This window comes from Odocoileus virginianus, chromosome 9 (genome assembly GCF_023699985.2).
Source record: "Odocoileus virginianus isolate 20LAN1187 ecotype Illinois chromosome 9, Ovbor_1.2, whole genome shotgun sequence".
NCBI classification, from domain to species: domain Eukaryota; kingdom Metazoa; phylum Chordata; class Mammalia; order Artiodactyla; family Cervidae; genus Odocoileus; species Odocoileus virginianus.
In genome coordinates, this window is record NC_069682.1 from 36211429 (window position 1) to 36234432 (window position 23004).

Consider the following 23004-nt stretch of genomic DNA (forward strand, 5'->3'; position numbering starts at 1 on the left):
CAACCTAGACAGCATATTAAAAAGCAGAGACATTACTTTGTCAACAGAGGTCCATCTAGTCAAGGCTATGGTTTTTCCAGTGGTCATGTATGGATGTGAGAGTTGGACTATAAAGAAAGCTGAGCACAGAAGAATGGATGCTTTTGAACTGTGGTGTTGGAGAAGACTCTTGAGAGTCCCTTGAACTGCAAAGAGATCCAACCAGTCAAGGGTGTTCATTGGAAGGACTGATGTTGAAGCTGAAACTGCAATACTTTGTCCACCTGATGCGAAGAGCTGACTCATTGGAAAAGATCCTGATGCTGGGAAAGATTGAAGGCAGGAGGAGAAGGGGACGGCAGAGGATGAGATGGTTGGATGGCATCACTGACTCAATGGACATGAGTTTGGGTAAGATCTGGGAGTTGGTGATGAACAGGGAGGCCTGGCGTGCTGCAGTTCATGGGGTTGCAAAGAGTCGGACATGACTGAGCGACTGAACTGAACTGAACTGTACCATTTTTTCTAGATTCCAGACATATTCACTAATACATAATATTTATTTTTCTCTTTCTGACTTACTTAACTCTGTATGATAGACTCTAGGTCCATCCACATCTCTATAGATGACCCAGTTTCATTCCTTTTTATGACTAATAGTCCATTGTGTATATATACCACATCTTTATCCATTCATCTGTTGATGGACATTTAGATTGCTTCCATGTCCTGGCTATAGTAAATGGTGCTGCAAAGAACTGGGGTACATGTGTCTTTTTGAATTACATTTTTTCCTCTGAGTATATGCCCAGGAGTGGATATACAATAGTTCTTATTTTTAGTTTTTTGAGAAATCTCCGTACCGTTCTCCATAGGGCTTGCACCAATTCATTTTCTCACTAGCAGTGTAGGAGGGCTCCCTTTTCTCCACATCGTCTCTAGCATGTACTTAATACAACTTTGTTGACTTAAACAGTTAAGGCACAAAGATTCTTGAAGCCTTGGGCACAGTGACTAAAGAGGCCAAATATCCCTTTGAGCTAAAAATAAAAGCTTGCCTATTGTGAGGCAGCCTGCCAGTTTCTGTAGGAGCTTCTCTCAGTAGCACCAGCCCAGGGTGCTGGGGCTCAGGCCATGAAGTCAGGTAGAACATGAGCCATGAAAGCTCTTTCTCTTCATTCTTTTCCTCAAACCTGGAACAAATTTCTGCAAGAGGGATTTTTTTTTTCTTAAATACATTATAAGTACAGGTAATGCTTCAATTAAGATAGAGGTAAAGTCATTGATCATCGAAAAAGCAAGAGAGTTCCAGAAAACATCTACTTCTGCTTTATTGACTACACCAAAGCCTTTGACTGTGTGAATCACAACAAACTGTGGAAAATTCTTCAAGAGATGAGAATACCAGACCACCTGACCTGCCTCCTGAGAAATCTGCATGCAGGTCAAGAAGCAACAGTTAGAACTGGACATGGAATAGCAGACTGGTTCCAAATAGGGAAAGGAGTACATCAAGGCTGTATATTGTCACCCTGTTTATTTAACTTATATACAGAGTACATCATGCCAGATGCTGGGCTGGATGAAGCACAAGCTGGAATCAAGATTGCTGGGAAAAATAGCAATAACCTTAGATATGCAGATGACACCACCTTTATGGCAGAAAATGAAGAAGAACTAAAGAGCCTCTTGATGAAAGTGAAAGAGGAGAGTGAAAAAGTTGGCTTAAAACTCAACATTCAGAAAACTAAGATCATGACATCTGGTCCCATCACTTCATGGCAAATAGATGGGGAAACAATAGAAACAGTGAGAGACTTGATTTTCTTGGGCTCCAAAAATCACTGCAGATGGTGACTGCAGCCATGAAATTAAGAGACCCTTGCTCCTTGGAAGAAAAGCTATGACCATCCTAGATAGCATATTAAAAAGACTTATTAAAAAGACAGCATATTAAAAAACATTACTTTGTCAACAGAGGTCCGTCTAGTCAAAGCTATGGTTTTTCTAGTAGTCATGTATGGATGTGAGTTGGACTATAAAGAAAGCTGAGTGCCGAAGCAATTGATGCTTTTGAGCTGTGGTGTTGGAGAAGACTCTTGAGAGTCCCTTGGATTGCAAGGAGATCCAACCAGTCCATCCTAAAGGAGATCAGTCCTGGGTGTTCATTGGAAGGACTGATGTTGAAACTGAAATTCCAATACTTTGGCCACCTGATGCAAAGAACTGACTCATTTGAAAAGACCCTGATGCTGGGGAGGGTTGAAGGCAGGGGGAAAAGGGGATGACAGAGGATGAGATGGTTGGATGGCATCACCGACTCAATGGACATGAGTTTGAGCAAGCTCCAGGAGTTGGTGATGAACAGGGAAGCCTGGCGTGCTGCAGTCCATGGGGCCGCAAAGAGTCAGACACGACTGAGTGACTGAACTGAACTGAAAGACATTGGGATATTTGAATGCAGCCTCCAGAAGGACTTGAGCGATGGGCTGAGGGATAAAGATGCTTAAAGAGAAAAAAGGCTCCCGATCCTGGAAAGTCGCTTCACTCTTAAAGAGGATGCTCTCCTGCACACACCGGGGACCACAAGCTTTCAACTCACGTATGTGACTGAAGGGGCCAGGCAGGACCACTACGTAATTTGCAAGGCTCCAGGCAAAATGAAAATGAGGGCCCTGGTAAAAAATTATTAATAATTTCAAGAAAGTGTCAGCAGAGCGTTAAGCCAAGAGTGGGGCCTTCCTGAGCACATGGCCGTGTGACCACGGAGCTCGCCATGGGCTACGGGAGATATGAGCTTCCCCTGGCAAAGGCTTCAGGATCCCAACTGATGGTCATACCAACCAGGGGCACCGAGTGCCTTTGAGATGGTTACTTCATGTATTGTCCCTGTGGGACACAGGAAGTGGTTTTATTTTCCCTCTTTTTTTCAGATCATAGACCCAAGGCACAGAGAGGTTAAGAAACTTGTGTGTGGTCACACAGCACAAAAGTGGAGAAGCCAAAATACAAACCAGGTCTGTCAAATGCCAGGACCTACACTCCTAGCAGCATTCTATCATGTCTCAAGAGCATCTTTTAGTGAAAATACTAAGGTATGTTAGATTTCTGGGGGCTGCCGTGACTCCCTCTGAAGGTGCCAAGGACGGTACAGTCTGGATTCCTCTCCTGCCTTCTGGTTGAGAGGAACTGTCAAACAGTTCTCAGCCTCCAGCCTCCCCTCCCATCCTTCCATGGAGTCCTTCCTCCGGGTCTGCACATGGTCCTGTCTTTGCATGTGTGTGTTCACATTTCCCTTTTTTATAAGGACCCCAGTCATATTGGATTAGGGACCATCCAAAGACCTCATCTTAACCTGATGAAATCTTCATGGACCCTATTTCCAAATAAGGGGCCCCGTTCAGTGAAGTGTTGGGGGTCAGGTCTCCCACTGATCTTTCTGGAGGGGTATCATTCAACCCATAACAGGATGTAAAGTTGGAAACTGATCAAATGAGCAGGAAGTGTGACCAGCTCACATGGTCAGGAGTCGGGTATTCTCGGAGGTGAGTGGTTACTCTGTGGTCAAAGTGCCAGACAGGAATTGCCTCTCTCCTGCCTTCCTGCCTCGTTCTCAGGGCAGGGAGTTCTCAGCACCCTCCCAGCAGCGTATGGAAGCTGAGAATGGGAGGCGAAGTCTTAAAGAAATGACAGGCAGACTGGTGTCTTGACTGCTGGTTTGGAGATGTGCTGTCCATTAAACCACTGCAGTGTTTTCAGTGATCGCCACGTGCTGAGTCCTTGGAGAGGCTGACCTTTAATGAACCACAGCTTTTCATTCTGCTGACTCAGGGTAGGTAGAGACCAAATGACTTGACTGGGGAAATGTGTAGCAAAACTTTCAGATCCCCAGATAGTACAGTGGTGCTGATCACAGCCTATTAAAAATATAAAAATTTAGCTTTGTGGAAAACTCACAAACCTGCCCTTGCTTTCCCCCTGACCAACACCGTGACCTTGGTGGTTCCTTTGTTGGAAGCCTGGGGTTCTGTACTGTGGAACCCCTGCCATCATGCCGGGGCAGGAGCTGGGGATCTCTGCAGATCTCTATACTCTTTTTTCCCTCAGAAGACTGATGCGGGCAGAACTCAGGTTTCTGAACTCAGCTTGCATCTGAACTGGCTCCAGCATCCCTTGCCCCTCCCTGCCCCCCTGAGCCAGGCACTGAAGCGGGGGAGAGCCTTGGGATTGTTCAAGAAGATGGGTGACAACATTTGCGGTCAGTAGAACCAACCCTGACTTGTGTTTCCAGAGGAAGTCAGACAGGAATGTGCTCTGGGCACATTGTATTTTTCTTGGAGCAACGTGTGATAAAGTGATATTTTTTCAAGTAGAGGAGTGGGGAAAAGATCAAGAAGTCCAAGATTGCAGATGATGGAGAGGAATACTTAGGCAGAAAAAGCCGTTCCCCGTGCCCCCCGCCCCCCCTCTGGCCCCAGGTGGGCTGCCACCGTGGCGTGTGAAGGAATTGGAAGTGCCCAGAGAAGAGCATTCCTAACTTAGAAAAGAGGTTAGAAGGGAGTGAAACCCTTGCATTCTTTCAAAGTGCTGTTGAGTACCATGGGTCAGGCCCTGAAATGAACAGGTGCGGTACCCATTTCGTGTTTCTCTGAGTCTTCCCGGCCATCGCCCCCGTCCAGGTCATCTTCATATCTTGTGAGGAGGAGGATGCTATTGTTGCCCTCTAATCTGCTGTTTCTGCATTTCTGGATTCAACCAACTGGATCGAAACATTAAAAAAAAAAATTTCCAGAAACTTCCGCCAAACAAGAACTTGAATCTGCTGTGTACCAGCAACTATTTGGGCTTCCCAGGTGGCGCCAGTGTAAAGAACCTGCCTGCCAATGCTAATACAGAAGACGTAAGAGGTCTGGGTTCAATCCCTGGGTGGGAGAGATTCCCTGGAGAAGGAAATGGCAACCCACTCCAGTATTCTTGCCTGGAAAATCCCATGGACAGAGGAGCCTGGCAAGCTACAGTCCGTGGGATTACAAAGAGTTGGACACAACTGAAGCGACTTAGCACACAGCAACTGTTTTGTAGCATTTACTTTGTATTTACAACTGTTTCCCTTATATTAGCTATCATAAGTAATCTGGAGATGACTGAAAGTATATGGGAGGGGGGACTACCTTGGCAGTCCAGTGGTTGGGAATCTGCCTTCCAACGCAGGGGGTGCAGGTTTGATGCCTGGTCAGGGAACTAAGATCCCAGAAGCCCCCATGAGCCCCATCAAAGTGCAGTCAAAAATAAAGTATTTGAGACGACGTGCACAGGTTGAAAATGTTTCAGCTCAAGGGATGATGCTGGTTCATTTCTCTTAGCTGCTTGTCTTCCCAGCAGACAGAGCCCCTTAGGCAGTTGGGACTCAGAACTTTCACATGTGGCGCCCTCTAACACAGGGTTCAGGGTTTCCCAGTCTGATGGAGAAAGGCTGAAGACTTCTCCATTGAGACTGAAGAAACCACTTGATTTTGGCAGGAACCTGTCGATAGAATCCTGAGGGCTGACCATACTGGGAGTCCTGGTGAGAACTGACCTTGCTGAGTCTGCACAGTCCATGTGCCGTCTTATCAGGTCTGCTCCTGCCAGTCCTAAAGGTGGGTAGGCTTCTTGTACCTGTTTGACATGGGGAAGACGGAGGCTTGGGTCACACCAGTGACCTGACCTGCTCAAGTTCAAGCTGATGGGGGCTGGACAGTATGGCCCCAGGTGCATCCATGGACAGAGCCTGATTCTCAAGAGTCAGCCGGCTGAGGAACTTTCTGTCTCATGACGGAGGGTGTGGGTGGATGTGGGACTCGGTGCCTCCAGGAGCCTGTGACCTCTGATTGCGCCCCCCTCCCCCACTGTTGTCTGATCCTTCCCCCCACCCATGGCTGTAGAGAAATACCCAAGGAATCTGGTTGCACAATTTCCTTCTGAAATAGAAATACACAAATATTTTTGTGATGTTTATCGTTCATTAAACAGTTTCCTAGGTGTCCTCAAGCCTCCGTCTTTTCTGTGCCCTAAAGTCTACCATTAATTTTTTTGCAGCGAGTTGATGAAATAGGAAAGGGAGTGCAGGGAGGCAGTGGTGGGGTGAGGGCCCAGGTGCACCGCCCCACCCCCGCCCCAGCCTGCCTTTGACTGTCTTCTCATTTTATTTGTAAGGCCGGGTTGCTGGTGGACCGCCAAATTCTCATCATTTCAGCTAACCAACTGGTTGTAGCTTTTCCTTTTCTTTTAGTTGTGAAATATAACAGAATTTGGGTTTCCCTTATAGCTCAGTTGGTAAAGAATCCGCCTTCAATTCGGGAGAGCCCAGTTCGATTCCTGGGTTGGGAAGATCCCCTGGAGAAGGGAAAGGCTACCCACTCCAGTATATATAACAGAATTTACCATTCTAACCATTTTAAGGGCATGGTTCAGCGGCATTAAGTACATTCAGAGTTTTGCACAGCACTCACCACCATCCATCCACAGAACTCTTCATATCTTTCCAAACTGAAATACCCAATAAACAATAACTCCCCATTCCTCTCCCTCCAGCTCCTGGCATTTTCTACTTTTTGTCTCTGATTTTAACAACTCTAGGTACTGCATATAAGTAGAATACTACAGTATTTGTCTTGTTTATCAGCCTACTTCATATAGCATAAATAACACTGTGTATTTACCACATGAATTACTGGCTTATTTCACTTAGCATCATGTCCTCAAAGTTCAACCATATTATAGCATGTGTCAGAATTTCCTACCTTTTAAAGGCTGATAGTAGTCCATTGTATGTAATACCATATTTTGTTTATCTGTTCATCTATCAGTGGACACTTGGGTTGCTTCTGCCTTTTGACTGTTGTAAATAACGCATCTATGAACATGCATGTCTTCAGTTTTTAGGGGTGTATACTCAGAAGTGGAATTGCTAGATAATATGGTAATTCTATGGTAATTCTTTAATTTCTTGAGGAACTGCCCTACTGTTTTCCATAGCAGCTGCACCATTTTGCATTCCCACCAAGAGTTTACAAGGGTTCCAGTTTTTCCACATCTTTGCTAACACTTGTTATTTTGTTTTTTGTGGGGTTTTTTGGGGGAGGGGGGATAATAGTCATTCTAATAGATGACAGTGTCTCTTCGTGGTTTTGATTTGCCTTTCTCTAATGGTTAGTTACATGGATGATCTTTTTATTTGCTTGTCAACCACTTGTATATCTTCTTTGGAGAAATATTTACTCAAGCCTTTTGCCATTTTTAAACCTAATTGTTTTTGTTATTGAGTTGTAGAAGTTCTCTCTGTATTCTGGATGTTAATCCTTTATCACATACATGCTTTGTAACTATTTTCTCCTATTCTGTGGGTTGCTTTTTCACTTAATTGCTTGTGTCCTTTCAGGCACACATGTTTTTAATTTTGATGTAGTCCAATTTATCTATTTTTTTCCCTGTTGTCTGTGCTTTTGGTGTCATACCAAGAAATCATTGCCAGACTCAATATCTTGAAGTTTTTCTCCTATATTTTCTTCCAAGAGTTTCATAATTTTAGCTTTTACAGTTCAGTCTTTGACCTGTTTTGAGTTAATTTTTGTATATGGTATAAGGGGCCAAATGCACTCTTTGGCATGTGGATATCCAGTTTTCCCAGCACCGAGTCTTTGTGCTAGGAAAGTCAAAGGTCTTTGTTGTAAGGACTTCCCTCATTGAACCAGCTTGGCACCAATTATTTCACCATATATGCATGGGTTTATTTGGGGGCTTTCTGTTCTAATCTGTTGCTCTTTATGTCTGTCTTTGTCTTTATGCTGTAGCTTTATAGTACATTTTGAAATCAGGAAGTGTGAGTCTTCCAACTTTGTTCTTTTTCAAGGTTGTTTTGGCTGTTCAAGGTTTCTGGAGATTCTATATGAATTCTAAGATGATTTTTTCGATTCTTGCAAAAAGATGGCATTGGTGTTTTCTTAGGGGTTGCCTTTCATCTGGTTAGTATTGATGTCTTAACAATATGAAATCTCCCGGTCCATAAACACTGGCTGTCTTCCCCTTTATTTGTGTCTTAATTTCTTTCAGCAACATTTTCTAGTTTTTGGTGTATATCTTTTGCCCCCTTGGCAAAATTTAAATGTTTTCCTACATATCATATTCTTTCTAATGTGATTCTGAGTGGAAATATTTTCTAAATTTACTTTTTGTATACACAACTGATTTTTGTGTGTTGACTTTGTACACTGCAACTTTGCTGGATTCTTTCTTAGTTCTAATTGTTTGCAGAATATTCAGGATCTTCTCACATAAGATTATGTGATCTCTGAACAGAGATTGCTCTTTCCCTTCCAGTGGGTACCTTTTATTTTTTTCCTTACCTGATTGCTTTGACTAGGGCTTCCAGTACTGTGTTGAATAGAAGTGGTGAAAACGGGCACCCTTAATTCTGATCTTAGAAGCAAGAGAGAGTGCTTTTTAATCCTCCTTTCTCCATCATTAGTGGCAGAGGGTTTGGGGTTTTTTTGTTTGTTCATTCTGTTTACATGCAGAGCCTTTAAAAGGACTGAGGATGCAGGCAGAGGCTGTGGAAATCCTGGTGAAGCTGGTAAGGGAAGGATGCTGATGACGAGGGGGCTGGAGCTCTGATTGAGTTGTACCTCCGGGAGTGGGGCTGACCCCCACACTGGTGGCCAGGTCCACACACATGCTTCCCTTCTAAGCCCAGGGAGCCCTTCCCCACCCCCACCTCACCTGGCCCCTCCTGCCTGTGGCTTGCTGCCCACCTCTGCTGGGTCTCTGCCCCAGTACAGAGCCAGGGTGAGGTAGCCCAGTGCCACCCAGGAAAAGGTGGTTTGAAACCTGAGCACTGCTGTCTTCACATGTTTTTTACTTCTGCACACGAAATTTTAAATCCTGCATTCCAGTTACCTTAAAATGACACTATAGGGATTAAAGAGGCTTTTATAAATTGTCAACTAGATATGAAACTGCAGCATCTTGACTCACAGCAGGAACATTTGCCAACGTTTTTCTCTAACTTTGCATTTGTGTCCAGCTGAGAATCAACCTTCTTTGTGATAGGGGATTTCCTATTCGCATGAAATCTTTCATGGCTCTGGTGAAGTTGTCATTCCACATGGACTTAAGAATACTGTGAATAAACAAAGAAATTGCTCAAGGAGAGCAAAGCCTTGCTTTATGACATCCCCAGGCCTTTAGTTTTTTTTTTTTTTTTTTAAGTCAGATTTCACTCTTAAAAACAGACGAAAACATAATTGAATATTGGGAGGGAATCTCTGATTACGAGTGACATGTGCTACAGTCCAGTCTTATGGGGTATTATTTTCCTGCAAATTGAATGAAATTCCCAGAAAGGTAAATAATAATATAGAAGCTATCATTTCAATGAAAAGAAAAAAATCGTGTCTCTGAGATGTTGCTGAGTAGATTTTTATTTTGGTGGGGGAGGAAAAATGAAGTCTCCTTTGAGACTTTATTTTCTAAAGAGACAACTTTAGAAATGCAGGGGGTATTACTGCCCCGGGCATTTACAAATTTGTGGCTTATCTACATGAATGTTCTTCCCTGACAGGTGTTATAAAACAGGTGCAGTATTGTATTCAGACAAGATGGAGAATTAAATTTGCGTGAGCATTTATATAAACAAAGAACTTCAGATAACAACAGACCCGGAGGGACTTCCCTGCTGGTCCAGTGGTTAACACTTTGCCTTCCAATGCAGAGGGTGCAGGTTTGATCCGTGATGGGGGAGCAAAGATCCCATATGTCCCATGGCCAAGAAACCAGGACATAAACAACATAAACAATATTGTAACAAATTCAATAAAGACTTAAGTTTAAAAACAAAACAAAACAAAAGACCCCGAAATTGCTGACGCATAGCATCTAACTTTCAGAAGGGGAAACTGAGTCCTAGAAAAGTTAAATTATGTGCCCAAGTTTTTACAACTCACACACTCCACATCTGATGCCCTGTGGGACATTTCTTTAGATGTTTCTGGGTGTGTGTGTGTGTGTACGCGTGCGTGCACTCAGTTGCTTGGTCATGTCTGATCCCTTGTGACTCCGTGGACTATAGCCCACCAGAATCCTCTGTCTATAGGATTTCTCAGGCGAGAATGCTAGAGTGGGTTGCCACTTCCTCCTCCCCGGGATCTTCCCGATCCAGGGATCGAACTTGAGTCTCCTGCATCAGCAGGCAGATTCTTTACCACTGAGCCACCTGGGAAGCCCCTTGCTGGGATGGATAACAGTTACATTTTATTTTAATCTCACATCACTGGTTGCTTTTTTTCTCCTCTTTCTGGAGAGAAAACAGTCTAATCTAGAAGGAAAAGCATTTCATGTTTTTGTTTTTATGAGATAAGCAATTTTGTAAATTGTACTTCTAAGACTGACTTATTTTTGGCCATTTGGTGTTTTGTTTTGGGAGTTTGTTGCTTCTAGTCTGTTGGCTACTTTAATTTCAAACTGATCTTTTTCTGATTTTTTCAAATTAAATAATAACAACAACAACAACCAAAAAAAAAAAAAAAAAAAACCCACAGAAAACCAAACAGCATCATTTTGCTCCTTTTGCTCTTGAAATCACAGAGGACAATGTTACATTTAAAAAGCCTGAGAGGTTGGGTACATGAGACAAGTGCTCGGGCCTGGTGCACTGGGAAGACCCAGAGGGATCGGGTGGAGAGGGAGGTGGGAGGGGGGACTGGGATGGGGAATACATGTAAATCCATGGCTAATTCATATCAATGTATAACAAAAACTACTGTAATGATGTAAAGTAATTAGCCTCCAACTAATAAAAATTAAAAAAAAAAGAAAAAAAAAAATAAAATAAAAAGCCTGAGAATAACAGTGATCCCAGAGGGGCTGGATTCAGGGAAGGAAAAGAAATAGTTTTGCTCCTAGTTGTCATTTTTTGGTTTTTCCAAGGGTGGTTATGATTAAAAAAAAAAAAAAAAAAAAAAGGTCTGAGTTGAATAGAACTTTTCTGATGAGAATTTTTGAAAAGGCTGTGATTAAAAGAAAAACAGGTCCCAGTGTGCTGGAAAGTTTATGGAGGTCACTCCATTCAGGGTCCCTGAACAGTGTTGTGAAATCAGTTCCTTGATTCCATTTTACAGGCAAGTAAACACGGGCTCTGAGAAGTTAAGTGAGCTTGTCCCAAGTCACAGAGTTAGTAAATGGGGTTTGAAACCGGGGGAGGACTTCCTGTGAGTAATGAGATAAACACCCAAGTCCAGCCAGGCGTCTCTGAGCCCATCCCTGTCAGGAGCACTGGGCAGAGACAGCAGAGAAAATCTGGAGCAAAGGACAGGACTCTCGGGAGTGTGGGGTGACCCAAACCAGTCAACATCACCCCTAGAAAGACAAGTTCTGTCCTGAGTAGAAATATTGGAATGCATGTGGAACCCGAGGCTTCAAAACAGAAGGAAGGGAACCCCGAAAGGGCATTGCCTCTTGTAGATGATGTGTAGAAAGTACAGCGAATGGGGTAAAATTGGAGGAGTCCTGCAGAGATTAAAAAAAAAAAAAAGAAGAAGAGTATTGTAAAAGCAGACTAGAATCGCCCAGAAGCGCTCCGTGCAATAAAGAAAGTGCACTTCACCACATTAACAGCAGAGGGCGCATGTGACTCGAGAAACCTCGTTAGCCACCCGAGGCTCCTGTCTCTTTATCTGCTCACTGCTGGTCCAGGAAAGAAAATCCATTACAAAAAGAACAGAACGCGGCAGGCAATGCACGCGCAGAGCTGCGATCGGAAGAAAACAGTTTGGGAATCAAAACACTTAAGGGGATAAATATTCACCCCTCTCTAAACACATCTGGTGGTGGTGGTTTAGTCGCCAAGCTGTGTTCGACTCTTGCGACCCCATGGACCGTAGCCTGCCAGGCTCCTCTGTCCATGGGATTCTCCAGGCAAGAATACTGGAGTGGGTTGCCATTTCCTTCTCCATAAACACATCTACACACCCCCAAACAGAAGATAATAGCAAACAGCATTCCAACATTATTAAATATCCTGAGATAAGCATTTTCTTTTTATAAATTCTTGATTCAAGGCTGTCATACATATAGATTTGTCACATATATGTTTATGTATGTCAACCTTGAATCGAAGATATTTTTAAAAATCAGAGTTAAAATGGACAAAACCCAGGATGATGTGAAATGAGAGTTGGCTGAACCTAGAAGAAGAAATAAACTTCAGCTTCCGTGAATGGACTTGTGATGTCCATGGGGCCCTCCCTTCCAGAGAGAGCAGAGTGACCGGTCACCTGGCACCTACTTTGTTGTCCTTTCTTTACTAAACCGCAGCCCAAGGCAAACATTCCTTGCCCACAGCTGTACTTACTGCCTCTTCCAAGGAGAAACAGTTTATTAGGCTAGTCTTGGTGATGGTTTTTACTTTCCAAGTTCTCTATTTAAAAAAGACTCTAAGAATTACCCAAATACTTTCCTAGGGTGGCTCAAGTGGTATTTGTTAAGTAGATAAAACTTGCCAAGGAGAGTGTCATTTCCATTAATAATATATCACAATTTCAGAGAGAGAGAACTTCAGAGACATTTCCAAATTGCTTTGAATGACCACAAGTTAGGCTGTATTTTATAGTTCACAAAGTACTTTCCATGTGTTATATTCTTTAAAGTTGCATTTGCTCTTGTTATTATTGTTCAGTTGCTCAGTTGTGTCTGACTCTTTGTGACCTCATGGACTGCAGCACGCCAGACTTCCCTGTCCTTCACCATCTCCAGGAGTTTACTAAAACTTAAGTCCATTGAGCTGGTGATTTCATCCAACCATCTCATCCTCTGTTGTCCCCTTCTCCTCCTGCCTTCAATCTTTCCCAGCATAAGGGTCTTTTCTAATGAGTCACCTCTTCACATCAGATGACCAAAGTATTGGAGCTTAAAGTTGCATATAGGCTAAAAAAAAAAAAAAAAAACTCAATGGATTTGATGTTTTCTTCCCTTCCTCTGTGTTAAAAGCAGCTTAGAAATGCTTTGTCTGGTTTACGTACCTAGAAAACGAGACTGTCCATGGCTTCCTTAAATGAGGCATCTGCTGTACAAAGCTAACTCTCGGCTGGGAGAGACTGTATTTCTCTAAAGACAGACACACCATCATCACCGTTGTGCCTGTTCTCTTTGTCCTCCCACCCCATTCGGGGTAAACTCTACTCTTTTCTTTTTGCATCTGGCTAGGTTTGAGTCTCGGAGAAGGCAATGACATCCCACTCCAGTACTCTTGCCTGGAAAATCCCATGGACAGAGGAGGCTGGTGGGCTGCAGTCCATGGGGTCGCTAGGAGTCGGACACAACTGAGCGACTTCAGTTTCACTTTTCACTTTCATGCATTGGAGAAGGAAATGGCAACCCACTCCAGTGTTCCTGCCTGGAGAATCCCAGGGACGGGCGAGCCTGGTGGGCTGCCGTCTATGGGGTTGCACAGAGTCAGACACGACTGAAGTGACTTAGCAGCAGCAGCAGGTTTGAGTCTCGCTTGTAACCGGTAGAATGTGGCAGAAATAACACTGTATTACCTTAGGGGATGAGTTGGAAAAGGTGATGCTTTCTCCACCTTGTCTTCGGGATATTCTGAGACCGCCATGCTGTGAGGAAGCCCAGACTAGTCTGAGGGAAGAGACTGCATGGTCTGAACCTACAAGAAGTAAGAGAAAGATGCCTGGCTGCTCCCCCAACCCCAGCTTTGTCCCAGCTGCTTTCTTCTCCGGCTGCAGTCCCATTGAGGACTCTCAGCCAGAACCGCTCAGTGAAGCCCTACCTGAATTCCAGACCCTCGCAAACCAGGTAATAAAATGCTGGTTGTTTTCAGCCACCAAGTCTTGTGTGATTTGTTATGCAGTGATGGCTATCCAGAATGAATAGTGTCAGAAGAAAGGACTGTGTTAGAGGAGTAGCTCGCCCAATACCTTGTGTGTGTGTGGGTGTGTGTTTGTGCACGTCTGTTGCTCTGTCGCGTCTGACTCTGCGATCCTGTGGACTGCAGCCCGCCAGACTCTGTCCATGGAATTTTGCAGGAGAGAATACTGGAGTGGGTTGTCATTCCCTTCTCCGGGGGATCTTCTCAACCCAGGGATCAAATCCGTATATCTTACATCTCCTGCATTGGCAGGTGGGTTCTTTACTACTAGCACCTTTTTCAGTAGTTTTGTTTTGGAAGGTTTTTAAAGAGGACATTAATAGCCCCAGAACATGTCTCTTTTAAGAAGAATTAGGTTGCTGTCTAAATGTGCCTTGTAAACTGACCTTTCCACTGGAAAAGAACTGAGTTATCCTCAGGTGGTTTTCTTTTTTGTAGTTTTAGGTCTTTAAATATCTACTGCTTTTTGCAAAAGTAAGTGACACGAGAATTCTTGGGAGAATTGTTTACTTTGTCCTTGAACGTGATAACCCTTATAAGTGCAGGAACTGAGAACCTGGGTCCCAGTCTTAAGCTTTCTGATGAAGCCCAAGGTTGGGTCGCTCCTGCACTGGCTACATGGTGAACAACTTGTCTAATATCCTGGGTCACAATAGACAGAGACTTCAAAGAGAGGGCTGGGATGAGATTTCATTCCTAATGGTGCAGTCACCATGCTCTAGAATCCACCCCTTGCCCTCCGGAACCTCAGACCAAATCATCCACAAGAGAAATAATCATATACCCATGGAAACAGCCTAAATGTCCATCAACAGACGAATGGATAAAGAAGATGTGGTACATATATAAATGGAATATTACTCAGCCACAAAAAAGAATGAAATTATTCCATTTGCAGAGACGTGGATGGACCTAGAGACAGTCATACAGAGTGGAGTAAGTCAGAAAGAGAAAAGCAAATATATTAATGCATTTACGTGGGATCTGAAAAAATTAAGTACAGACAATCTTGTTTACAAAGCAGAAACAGGGACACAGACATAGAGAACAAATATATGATACCAAGGGGGTATATATATATATATATATCTCTCTCTCTATATATATATATCAATGGCAGGGGGTGTGGTAGGGTGAATTGGAAATGTGATATTGACATATATACATTAATATGTATAAAATAAGTAACTAATGATAACTGCATAGCACAGGGGACTCTGCTCAGTGTCTGTGGTGACCTAAATGGGACGGAAATCCCCCAAAGAGGGGATATATGTGCATGCAGAAATTATCACTACATTGTGAATCCACCGTACTGTGTTGGAGAAGACTCTTGAGAGTTCCTGGGACTGCAAGGAGATCAAACCAGTCAATCTGAAAGGAAATAAGTCCTGGATATTCTTTGGAAGGACTGATGCTGAAGCTGAAACTCTAATACTTTGGCCACCTGGTGCGAAGAACTGACTCATTTGAAAAAACCCTGATGCTGGGAAAGATTTAAGGCAGGAGAAGAAGGGGATGACAGAAGATGAGATGGTTGGATGGCATCACCGACTCAATTGACATGAGTTTGAGTAAACTCTGGGAGTTTACTCCCAGATGGACAGGGAGGCCTGTCATGCTGCAGTCCATAGGGTCACAAAGAGTTGGACATGACTGAGTGACTGAACTGAACCGAACTGATACTCTAATAAAAAAATTATATTAAAAAAAAAACACCCACTCACACCGGCAATTCCTCTCGTCTTAGTAAGGCCAGCGGTCAGGATGCCTGCTTCCCACACAGGAAACTTGACCCCTGCTTTGTTGATCACAAGGGCAGCTGTGACCACTCTCCCTTCACTCACTGTCTGTGTGTGGAGATATACACAGATATGTATATCTGTGGGTTTGCTGGGAGGGGACTTTCTGTCCTGAAACAGAAACACACATTTACTCCTCTTAATATTTCAACTAGTGCTGGACTTTTCAACTTAGACTCAGCTTATCTAAAAATGTACTAATCCTCCACCCGCCCACACCAGCTGCTTCTCGAGGCTTCCTTGTCCTCTCTGGGGGCTTGTTAGAGCTTCCTCATATTCAGCAGCAGCCTTCCATAACAGCTCTGGTGTCTAGTACCATCTTGCCTAGTTCAAGGTCATAGTCCATAGTTCAGGTCTTCATTATTTGCCTTAAGAGGCCCTTCCACCTCCAGCAGCCCACCCTGCAACAGGTTTCAGTAGCCCTGCTATGTTTTCATTGGACAGTGGAAGCCCCCCTCCTCCCCCTGGTCCAGGCCCTTTCCTGGGCTGCCTATCCACTTCCATCCCCAGTCCTCCCAGGGCCAACGAGGATCCCAGTGCTCTGACCTTGGCACATCTGCTTTTGACCAAGTGGTTTTCTCTAAAATGCCTCGCTTCCTGCCCCCTGATTGAAACTACCCTCGTCTTCTGCATCTCTTTGAGATCCCCACATTTAAAAACAGGATCCTGTTTGTGTCCCTGCAGTGTCCACCTGAGACCCTGAGCAAAATCCAGCAAATGTTTGCTAAAATGAATAAACAAATGTTCTAGTGGCCCCTTTCCTTAACTGGCATGACAGAAATAGAAACGCTTACAGAATTATCACAGATATATATGCATTCCAAGACCTGCTGGACATTTCTGAAGATGAGAGAATGTTTCCAAAACAATGAACCTATTTGAGAAGATTATTCAAAACAATCTTGTTGATCTTATTTAATTTAATCTTACATATTTAAGCAAAGATCAAAGAATCTAATTTAGTGTGTTAGTACAGTGCGAAGGTTTAGATCATCAAAGGGCAACAGAGTTCTTGGCTCATCCTTTCCAAGAATACATATCAGAATAAAATGATCCTCAGAAGAGAAGGTGTGCCCCATCTTTGAATGTTTTTTCACGGAAGTGAGAAAAACTTCATGAAGTCATGGCAAGCTGGCTTCTGAGGGAAAAACTGAGATCATTGCATAAGGAAAGTTAACCAGTAAGTCTGTTTTAAAGCAATTGGAAACATCTAAAATTTCTCCATTACACAAAACTCTTTGGAAAGGGAATAGAAAATAATGAATTTGAATCCTTAGTTTTCATAGGTATTGTAACTTCTAGGGGATCTTCATTCTGACTTGTTTTGGGGGGTGCCCATTTCTGACAACAAAATAGCTAAAGGATGAAGAGTCTTCTAAGCTTACCAGAAATGTTCTTGCTTTGGAAATACCCGTAATTACTCTCCTAATTCCTTGCATTTTTCCCTTCCCTCCCCCATCAGTTTCTTCTCAGGCAGTTTTCTGGGGTCAGGGAGGTGGGGGACAGGATGCCTCTGGGGACAAGGTTAAGGACAGAGTCAGCCTGGCGGTGTGAGCTGAAAGAGAGAAACTATGAAGTTATTTAGAGGTGGTCCTGCCGGCAGGAACCACAGATACCCAGCTGCTCTCTTTGGCCCCCCGTTTCTAATTTTTAATGATTTGAAGTACTTCAGGTCGTGATTCTTATTTATTTATTTTTGGCTGTGCCGGGTCTTCACGGATGCACGTGGGCTTTCTCTGGTTGCAGCAAGAAGGGCTACGCTCTCATTGCAGTGCGTGGGCTTCTCATGACTGTGGCGTCTCCTGTTGCGGAGCACAGGCTCCAGGTCAGTCGGGCTCAGGCCCAAGGCGTGTGAGCTTAGCTGTTCTACTGCCCATGGGACCGTCCCTGACCAGGGATCGAACCCAAGTGTCGCTTGCATTGGCAGGTGATTCTTAACCACTGGACTGCCAGGGAGGCCCTGCCCCTAATTTTATTCTGCTTGTCAGCAGTGGGCGTCCACATCAATTTCCCTTATTTCCCTTTCACCAGCAAAAGTCTGTAATTTGTAAAAGGTTGTGAGAGGAGGACATTCAAGTATAATATATAATACGCTGTATATTAGTCAAACGGTCACAGAGCTCCCAAAGTGCCATTTTCTGTGAAGACTCAAGCAAGAGCAGAGTTCATCCTGGTCTTCAGAGAAAAGCATGTGGATCAGAGAAAACTGAGATTGTAATAGTACAACGTAGTAATTCATGCTGTGGAAACGTATGTAAACTAAGATGTATTACCAAGTGCAGTGAGGCTTCAAAGGAGTGAGGGAGCCTGATACCCGGGACCCCAGAGCAGACGTGGGGAGGGGCCGAGGACCACCAAGGAGTTAAAGGTGGGGACGGTGATGGCAAGTCTGGGTTTTGCCATGCCCAGCTCATGGTGCTAAAGTGGAAGTGATAGTTGATCTGTCATGTCCAACTCTTTGCGACCCCATGGATTTTACAGTCCGTGGAATTCCCCAGGCCAAAATTCTGGAATGGGTAGCCTTTCCCTTCTCCAGAGGATCATCCCAACCCAGGGATCAAACCCAGGTCTCCCGCTTTGCAGGCAGATTCTTTACCAGCTGAGCCACAGAGAAGCCCCAAAACACTAGAGTGTATGGCCTATCCCTTCTCCAGCGGATCTTCGAGACCCAGGAATCTAACCAGGGTCTCCTGCATTGCAGGTGGATTCTTTACCAACTGAGCTACTAGGGAAGCCCAACCCGACAATACCAGGTCACTTCGCTTTGTCCTGCTGTAAACTGAGAATCTGTTGCTGCTCTCCTCATGCAGCTGCTGGGATGGCTTCAGAGAGTCGGGGGATAGTACATGGAGTAGTGCCTGGCGTGTCGTCAGTTCTTCATGCACGCCAGCCATGACCTGCTCTGCTTTGAGACGGAGCTTAAAGGAAAGCTTGGATTGTAGCAGGACCTGGCATCAAGGAACAAGGGGTTTTAGGCTAAGCATCCTCCATGTGTGTGTCTCTGTGTCTGTGTATGTGTGTGTGTGTCTTTGTGTATGTGTGTATTTAGAAGACAGCAGGTACACCAACTATATTCTGGTGTACCAGGAGCCAGTAAGGCCTTGAGGGCTATTCCATAGAGAAATGCTGTCCCATAGAAATGTAGTGGGAGCCACATGTCATTCTAAATTTTCTAGTGGTTATATTAAAAAAATGTTAAACAGGTTAAATGAATTGTAATAGTATGTTTTATTTAATTAATTCAGTGTATCAAATATTTCAACATGAGGTCTGTGTAAAAAATTGTTAATGAGGTATTTTACTTTTTTGTACTAAGTCTTCAAAACTTGGTGTCTATTTTCTATACATCTCAACTCGGAGTCTGCACGGCTCGGGTGATCCATAGCCGCGCGGGGCTGGAGGCTGCTCCACTGGATGGCCCAGCCATCAGGGGTCTTACTCTGATGGCAGTAGGACAGTTTGCTCTGTAGCATCCTCTCTAGCCTTTCCTCTAGACAGAGAAATGGCAACACCTTTCCCTACGACAATTAAGGAAAAGGAGAGGAAGAAAGGAAAGAAAAAGAGAGGAAGAAAAAATATGCCAGGTCACCATCTTTCACAGCTGGCTTGACCCTGAGGTGTTCACGAACAAAAGCTCTTTGGGCAGAAAAATTTGGAAGATAGCGCTGGAACATACTTAAACACTTCCAGGTCATATTCAGAGAGACCCTAGAAATCTTGCAACAAAGTAACCTGTTTTGCTCTGTGTGGCTCCACATTTCCCAATTTACTAGGATTATGGAACAATGTTTTCTTTTGACACTTATCTACTGTTGGCACCATCCATTGGCAGCCTGTTCTTTTCAACCTGTTTGGTTTTTTTTTTTTTAAAGATTTCAAGTAACATACTCTTTTTTTTTGATTGAAGTATAGGTGATTTACAATGTTATGTTAGTTGTAGGTATACAGCAAAGTGATTCAGTTGTACATATTCTTTTTCAGATTCTTTTCTAGTATAGGTTATTACAGGGTATTGAATGTAATACCCTCTGCAGTGCAGTAGGTTCTTGTGGTTTATCTATCTTATATATAGTAGTGGGTGCCTGCTAATCCCAAATTCCTAATTTATCCCTTTCCCCTCCTTTCCCCTTTGGGAACCATTAGTTTGTTCACTGTATTTGTGAGTCTGTTTCTCTTTTGTGAGTAAGTTCACTTATATTATGTTTTTAGACTTCACATATAAGTGGTATCAGATGGTGGCTCTCTGTCTGACTTACTTCACTTACTGTGATAATCTCTGGGTCCATCCATGCTGCTGCAGATCATTCATTCTTTTTTGTGGCTGATCTGATCCCATCACTTCATGGGAAATAGATGGGGAAACAGTGTCAGACTTTATTTTGTGGGGCTCCAAAATCACTGCAGATGGTGATTGCAGCCATGAAATTAAAAGACGCTTACTCCTTGGAAGGAAAGTTATGACCAACCTAAATAGCATACTAAAAAGCAGAGACATTACTTTGCCAACAAAGGTCCGTCTAGTCAAGGGTATGGTTTTTCCAGTGGTCACGTATGGATGTGAGAGTTGGATTGTGAAGAAAGCTGAGTGCTGAAAAATTGATACTTTTGAACTGTGGTGTTGGAGAGTCCCTTGGACTGCAAGGAGATCCAACCAGTCCATCCTAATGGAGATCAGTCCTGGGTGTTCATTGGAAGCATTGATGCTGAAGCTGAAGCTCCAATACTTTGGCCACCTCATGCGAAGAGCTCACTCATTGGAAAAGACCTGGATGCTGGGAGGGATTGGGGGCAGGAGGAGAAGGGGATGACAGAAGATGAGATGGCTTGATGGCATCACTGACTCGACTGAGTAAACTCCAGGAGTTGGTGATGGACAGGGAGGCCTGGCGTGCTGTGATTCATGGGGTCGCAAAGAGTCAGACACGACTGAGCGACCGAACTGAATATTCCCTTGTCTGTCTGTACCACATCCTTGACTCCCCTGGTAGCTCAGATGGTAAAGGATATGCCAGGAATGCAGGAGACCAGGGTTTGATCTCTGGGTTGGGAAGATCTCCTGGAGAAGGCAATGGCAACCCACTCCAGTGTTCCTGCCTGGAAAATCCCATGGACAGAGGAGCCTGGTGGGCCACAGCCCACATCCTCTTTACCCATTCGTTTGTCTGTGGATGTTTAGCTTTTGCTAAAGGAAACTTGAACCTTGATTTGGTGTTTGCGTTTTGTTTTCTGTTTGTTTGTAATCAGGACGACTGCATTCATGGCCTTACATGATTCTGTAAAGGCTAGGGTGTGGACAGGACAAAAAAGATATGGGGTCATTTGAGAATTTCATTTTGCACTAAGTTTCATCTCCAAATCCTACACTTGCAGATTGCAGGACTCTTAATTGTTGGAACGGATGTAATGCAAAGGGTAAAGGAACAAATTGTCACTTGATTGATGGAGAAGACAGAATCCTTGTTAATAGTTACTTTTATTTTTTACCACAGAAGACTATTTGGAGTTTTAGAAATTTGAGCATCAGCATAGGGATATAAACAACATTCTGGTAAGGGAAGTCCCCTGTTCATAACCTGACCAGGAGGTGGGAAAGGGGATCAAAACAGGAGGGAAAGGCTCTTAGCCGCACAGCCTGCCCTCCATCCTGTGAGCCTGCCCTCTGCGTCCTTGGATTCAGTTTTGCAAAATTTGGGTCTATGGGTAATTGAATCTGTGGATACAGAACCACCAATATGGGGCCACTTTCATTCACCTACTACTGCACGCTTTTAATAAGGGACTTAGGCACGCTGGGTTTTGGTATCTGCAGGTCCTGGATCCACCCCGCCCCCCAGACACTGAGGATGGCTGTACCTCGGCTCTCAGCAACCCCTCCCAGCCAGGTGATGGGCAAGTCCCTGGGTGATTTTTGTGGCATTTAAAAAAATTTTATATGTTTGTTTTTGGCTCCACTAGGGCTTCGTTGCTGTTTGGGCTTTTCTCTGGTTTTGATATGGAGGCTTCTCATTGCCATGATTCTCTTGTTGCTGAGCTAGGGCTCCAGGGCTTGGGCGCTTCAGTAGTTGCAGCTCCCAGGCTCGAGAGCACAGGCTCAGTAGTTGTAGCGCACGGCTTTATTTGCACGGCAGCACATGGGACCTTCCCAGATCAGGAACTGAACCGTGTCTCCTGCATTGGCAGGCAGATTCTTTACCACAAGAAATGCATACAAGACACTAAATGGCCAACTCCGTGTATTGCAGATGAAGAAGGGACCTGCGGACTTCTGACCTTCTGCTGAGGAAGATACCCGTTCAAGCCCTTTCAGGATGCTGAGCAGGTGGAGGCTGGACTGAGAGATGCTGGTGTGAAGGGTAAGTGACAACTAAAGCCTTGTACCCCGATGCCCTGGATTATCTTTTCCAAATTCTTCTGTGTGTGGGGACCTTGTATGCTCTAGTGTGGTACACTGCTGTGGATGGTACCTCTCTCCAAAAGAGTCAGGGAGGATGCTTACCTATTTTCAGGTACCTAGGGATCCTGTCATGATGCAGTAACAGCAGGGCCAAACCAAGGTCAGGACAGCTCACTGTAAGCGCTCAGAGTAACAGCTCCAATTGTGTGGCAGACTCGGCCCTTTAATGGGTTAATTCATTTCGTTCTCATCTCAGAGATGAGAACATTGAAGCTGGTTGGTTACTGAGAGCAGACGGTCCTGATGGTGGCCCCATCCCAACATAAAGCCTTTTTCCTCTTTCAGGTACATTCCCCACTTGCCTCTCTTCCCATCCCCACTTTTCATCTATTTTTTTTTTTTTCATGTAATCATAGATCTCTGTACGAAAGGGATTGAACATCAGAGGGACATCTGTGTAGGTCACTGTGGGGGAATCACAGTTTCCCTGGGTCCCCTCAATCTGGGAAGCCTATTTTCCCCTTTCTGGAAACTGGGGTGCGGGGGACTCACAGAAAAAGCAGCAGAGGTGACACTGAGTCATTCTGAAGCCAAGAGCAGCAAAACCAGCATGGCTCCAGGCTGGCTTTCAGGCTCGGGGCGGGCTTGCTGGTGAGAGCAGCCGCCTCGTTGTGAGGCAGCCCGGGCCCCGTGTGTGTGTGGGCGGGGGGGGTGGTTCCAGTCAATAGCCACCCCCCGGGCCCCACTGATATGTGAGGGAGACTTCAGGTGGCTCCAGCCTCCAGTCCTGAGCTGCCCCACTGCTGCCGGGTGGAACTGGGACAAAGTGAACTGTCCCCTCCAATCCCTGACCCCGCAGCAGATTCAGGACCGTGGAAACTCACTGCTTTGAGCATCTCATTTAAACCCACTGC

At 44.5% G+C, this 23004-nt stretch overlaps 1 protein-coding gene across 3 annotated transcripts in view; it reads left to right on the top strand.

Annotated features, from left to right (window-relative positions):
• RIN2 (Ras and Rab interactor 2) overlaps positions 1 to 23004 on the top strand; it is a 227673-nt gene that overhangs the window by 10622 nt on the left and 194047 nt on the right. For all 3 annotated transcript variants that reach the window (XM_070472222.1, XM_070472226.1, XM_070472221.1), the window contains exon 2: positions 21939 to 22049. The gene's annotated coding sequence lies outside the window, so the exon portion shown is untranslated. The remainder of the gene's footprint in view (positions 1 to 21938; positions 22050 to 23004) is intronic.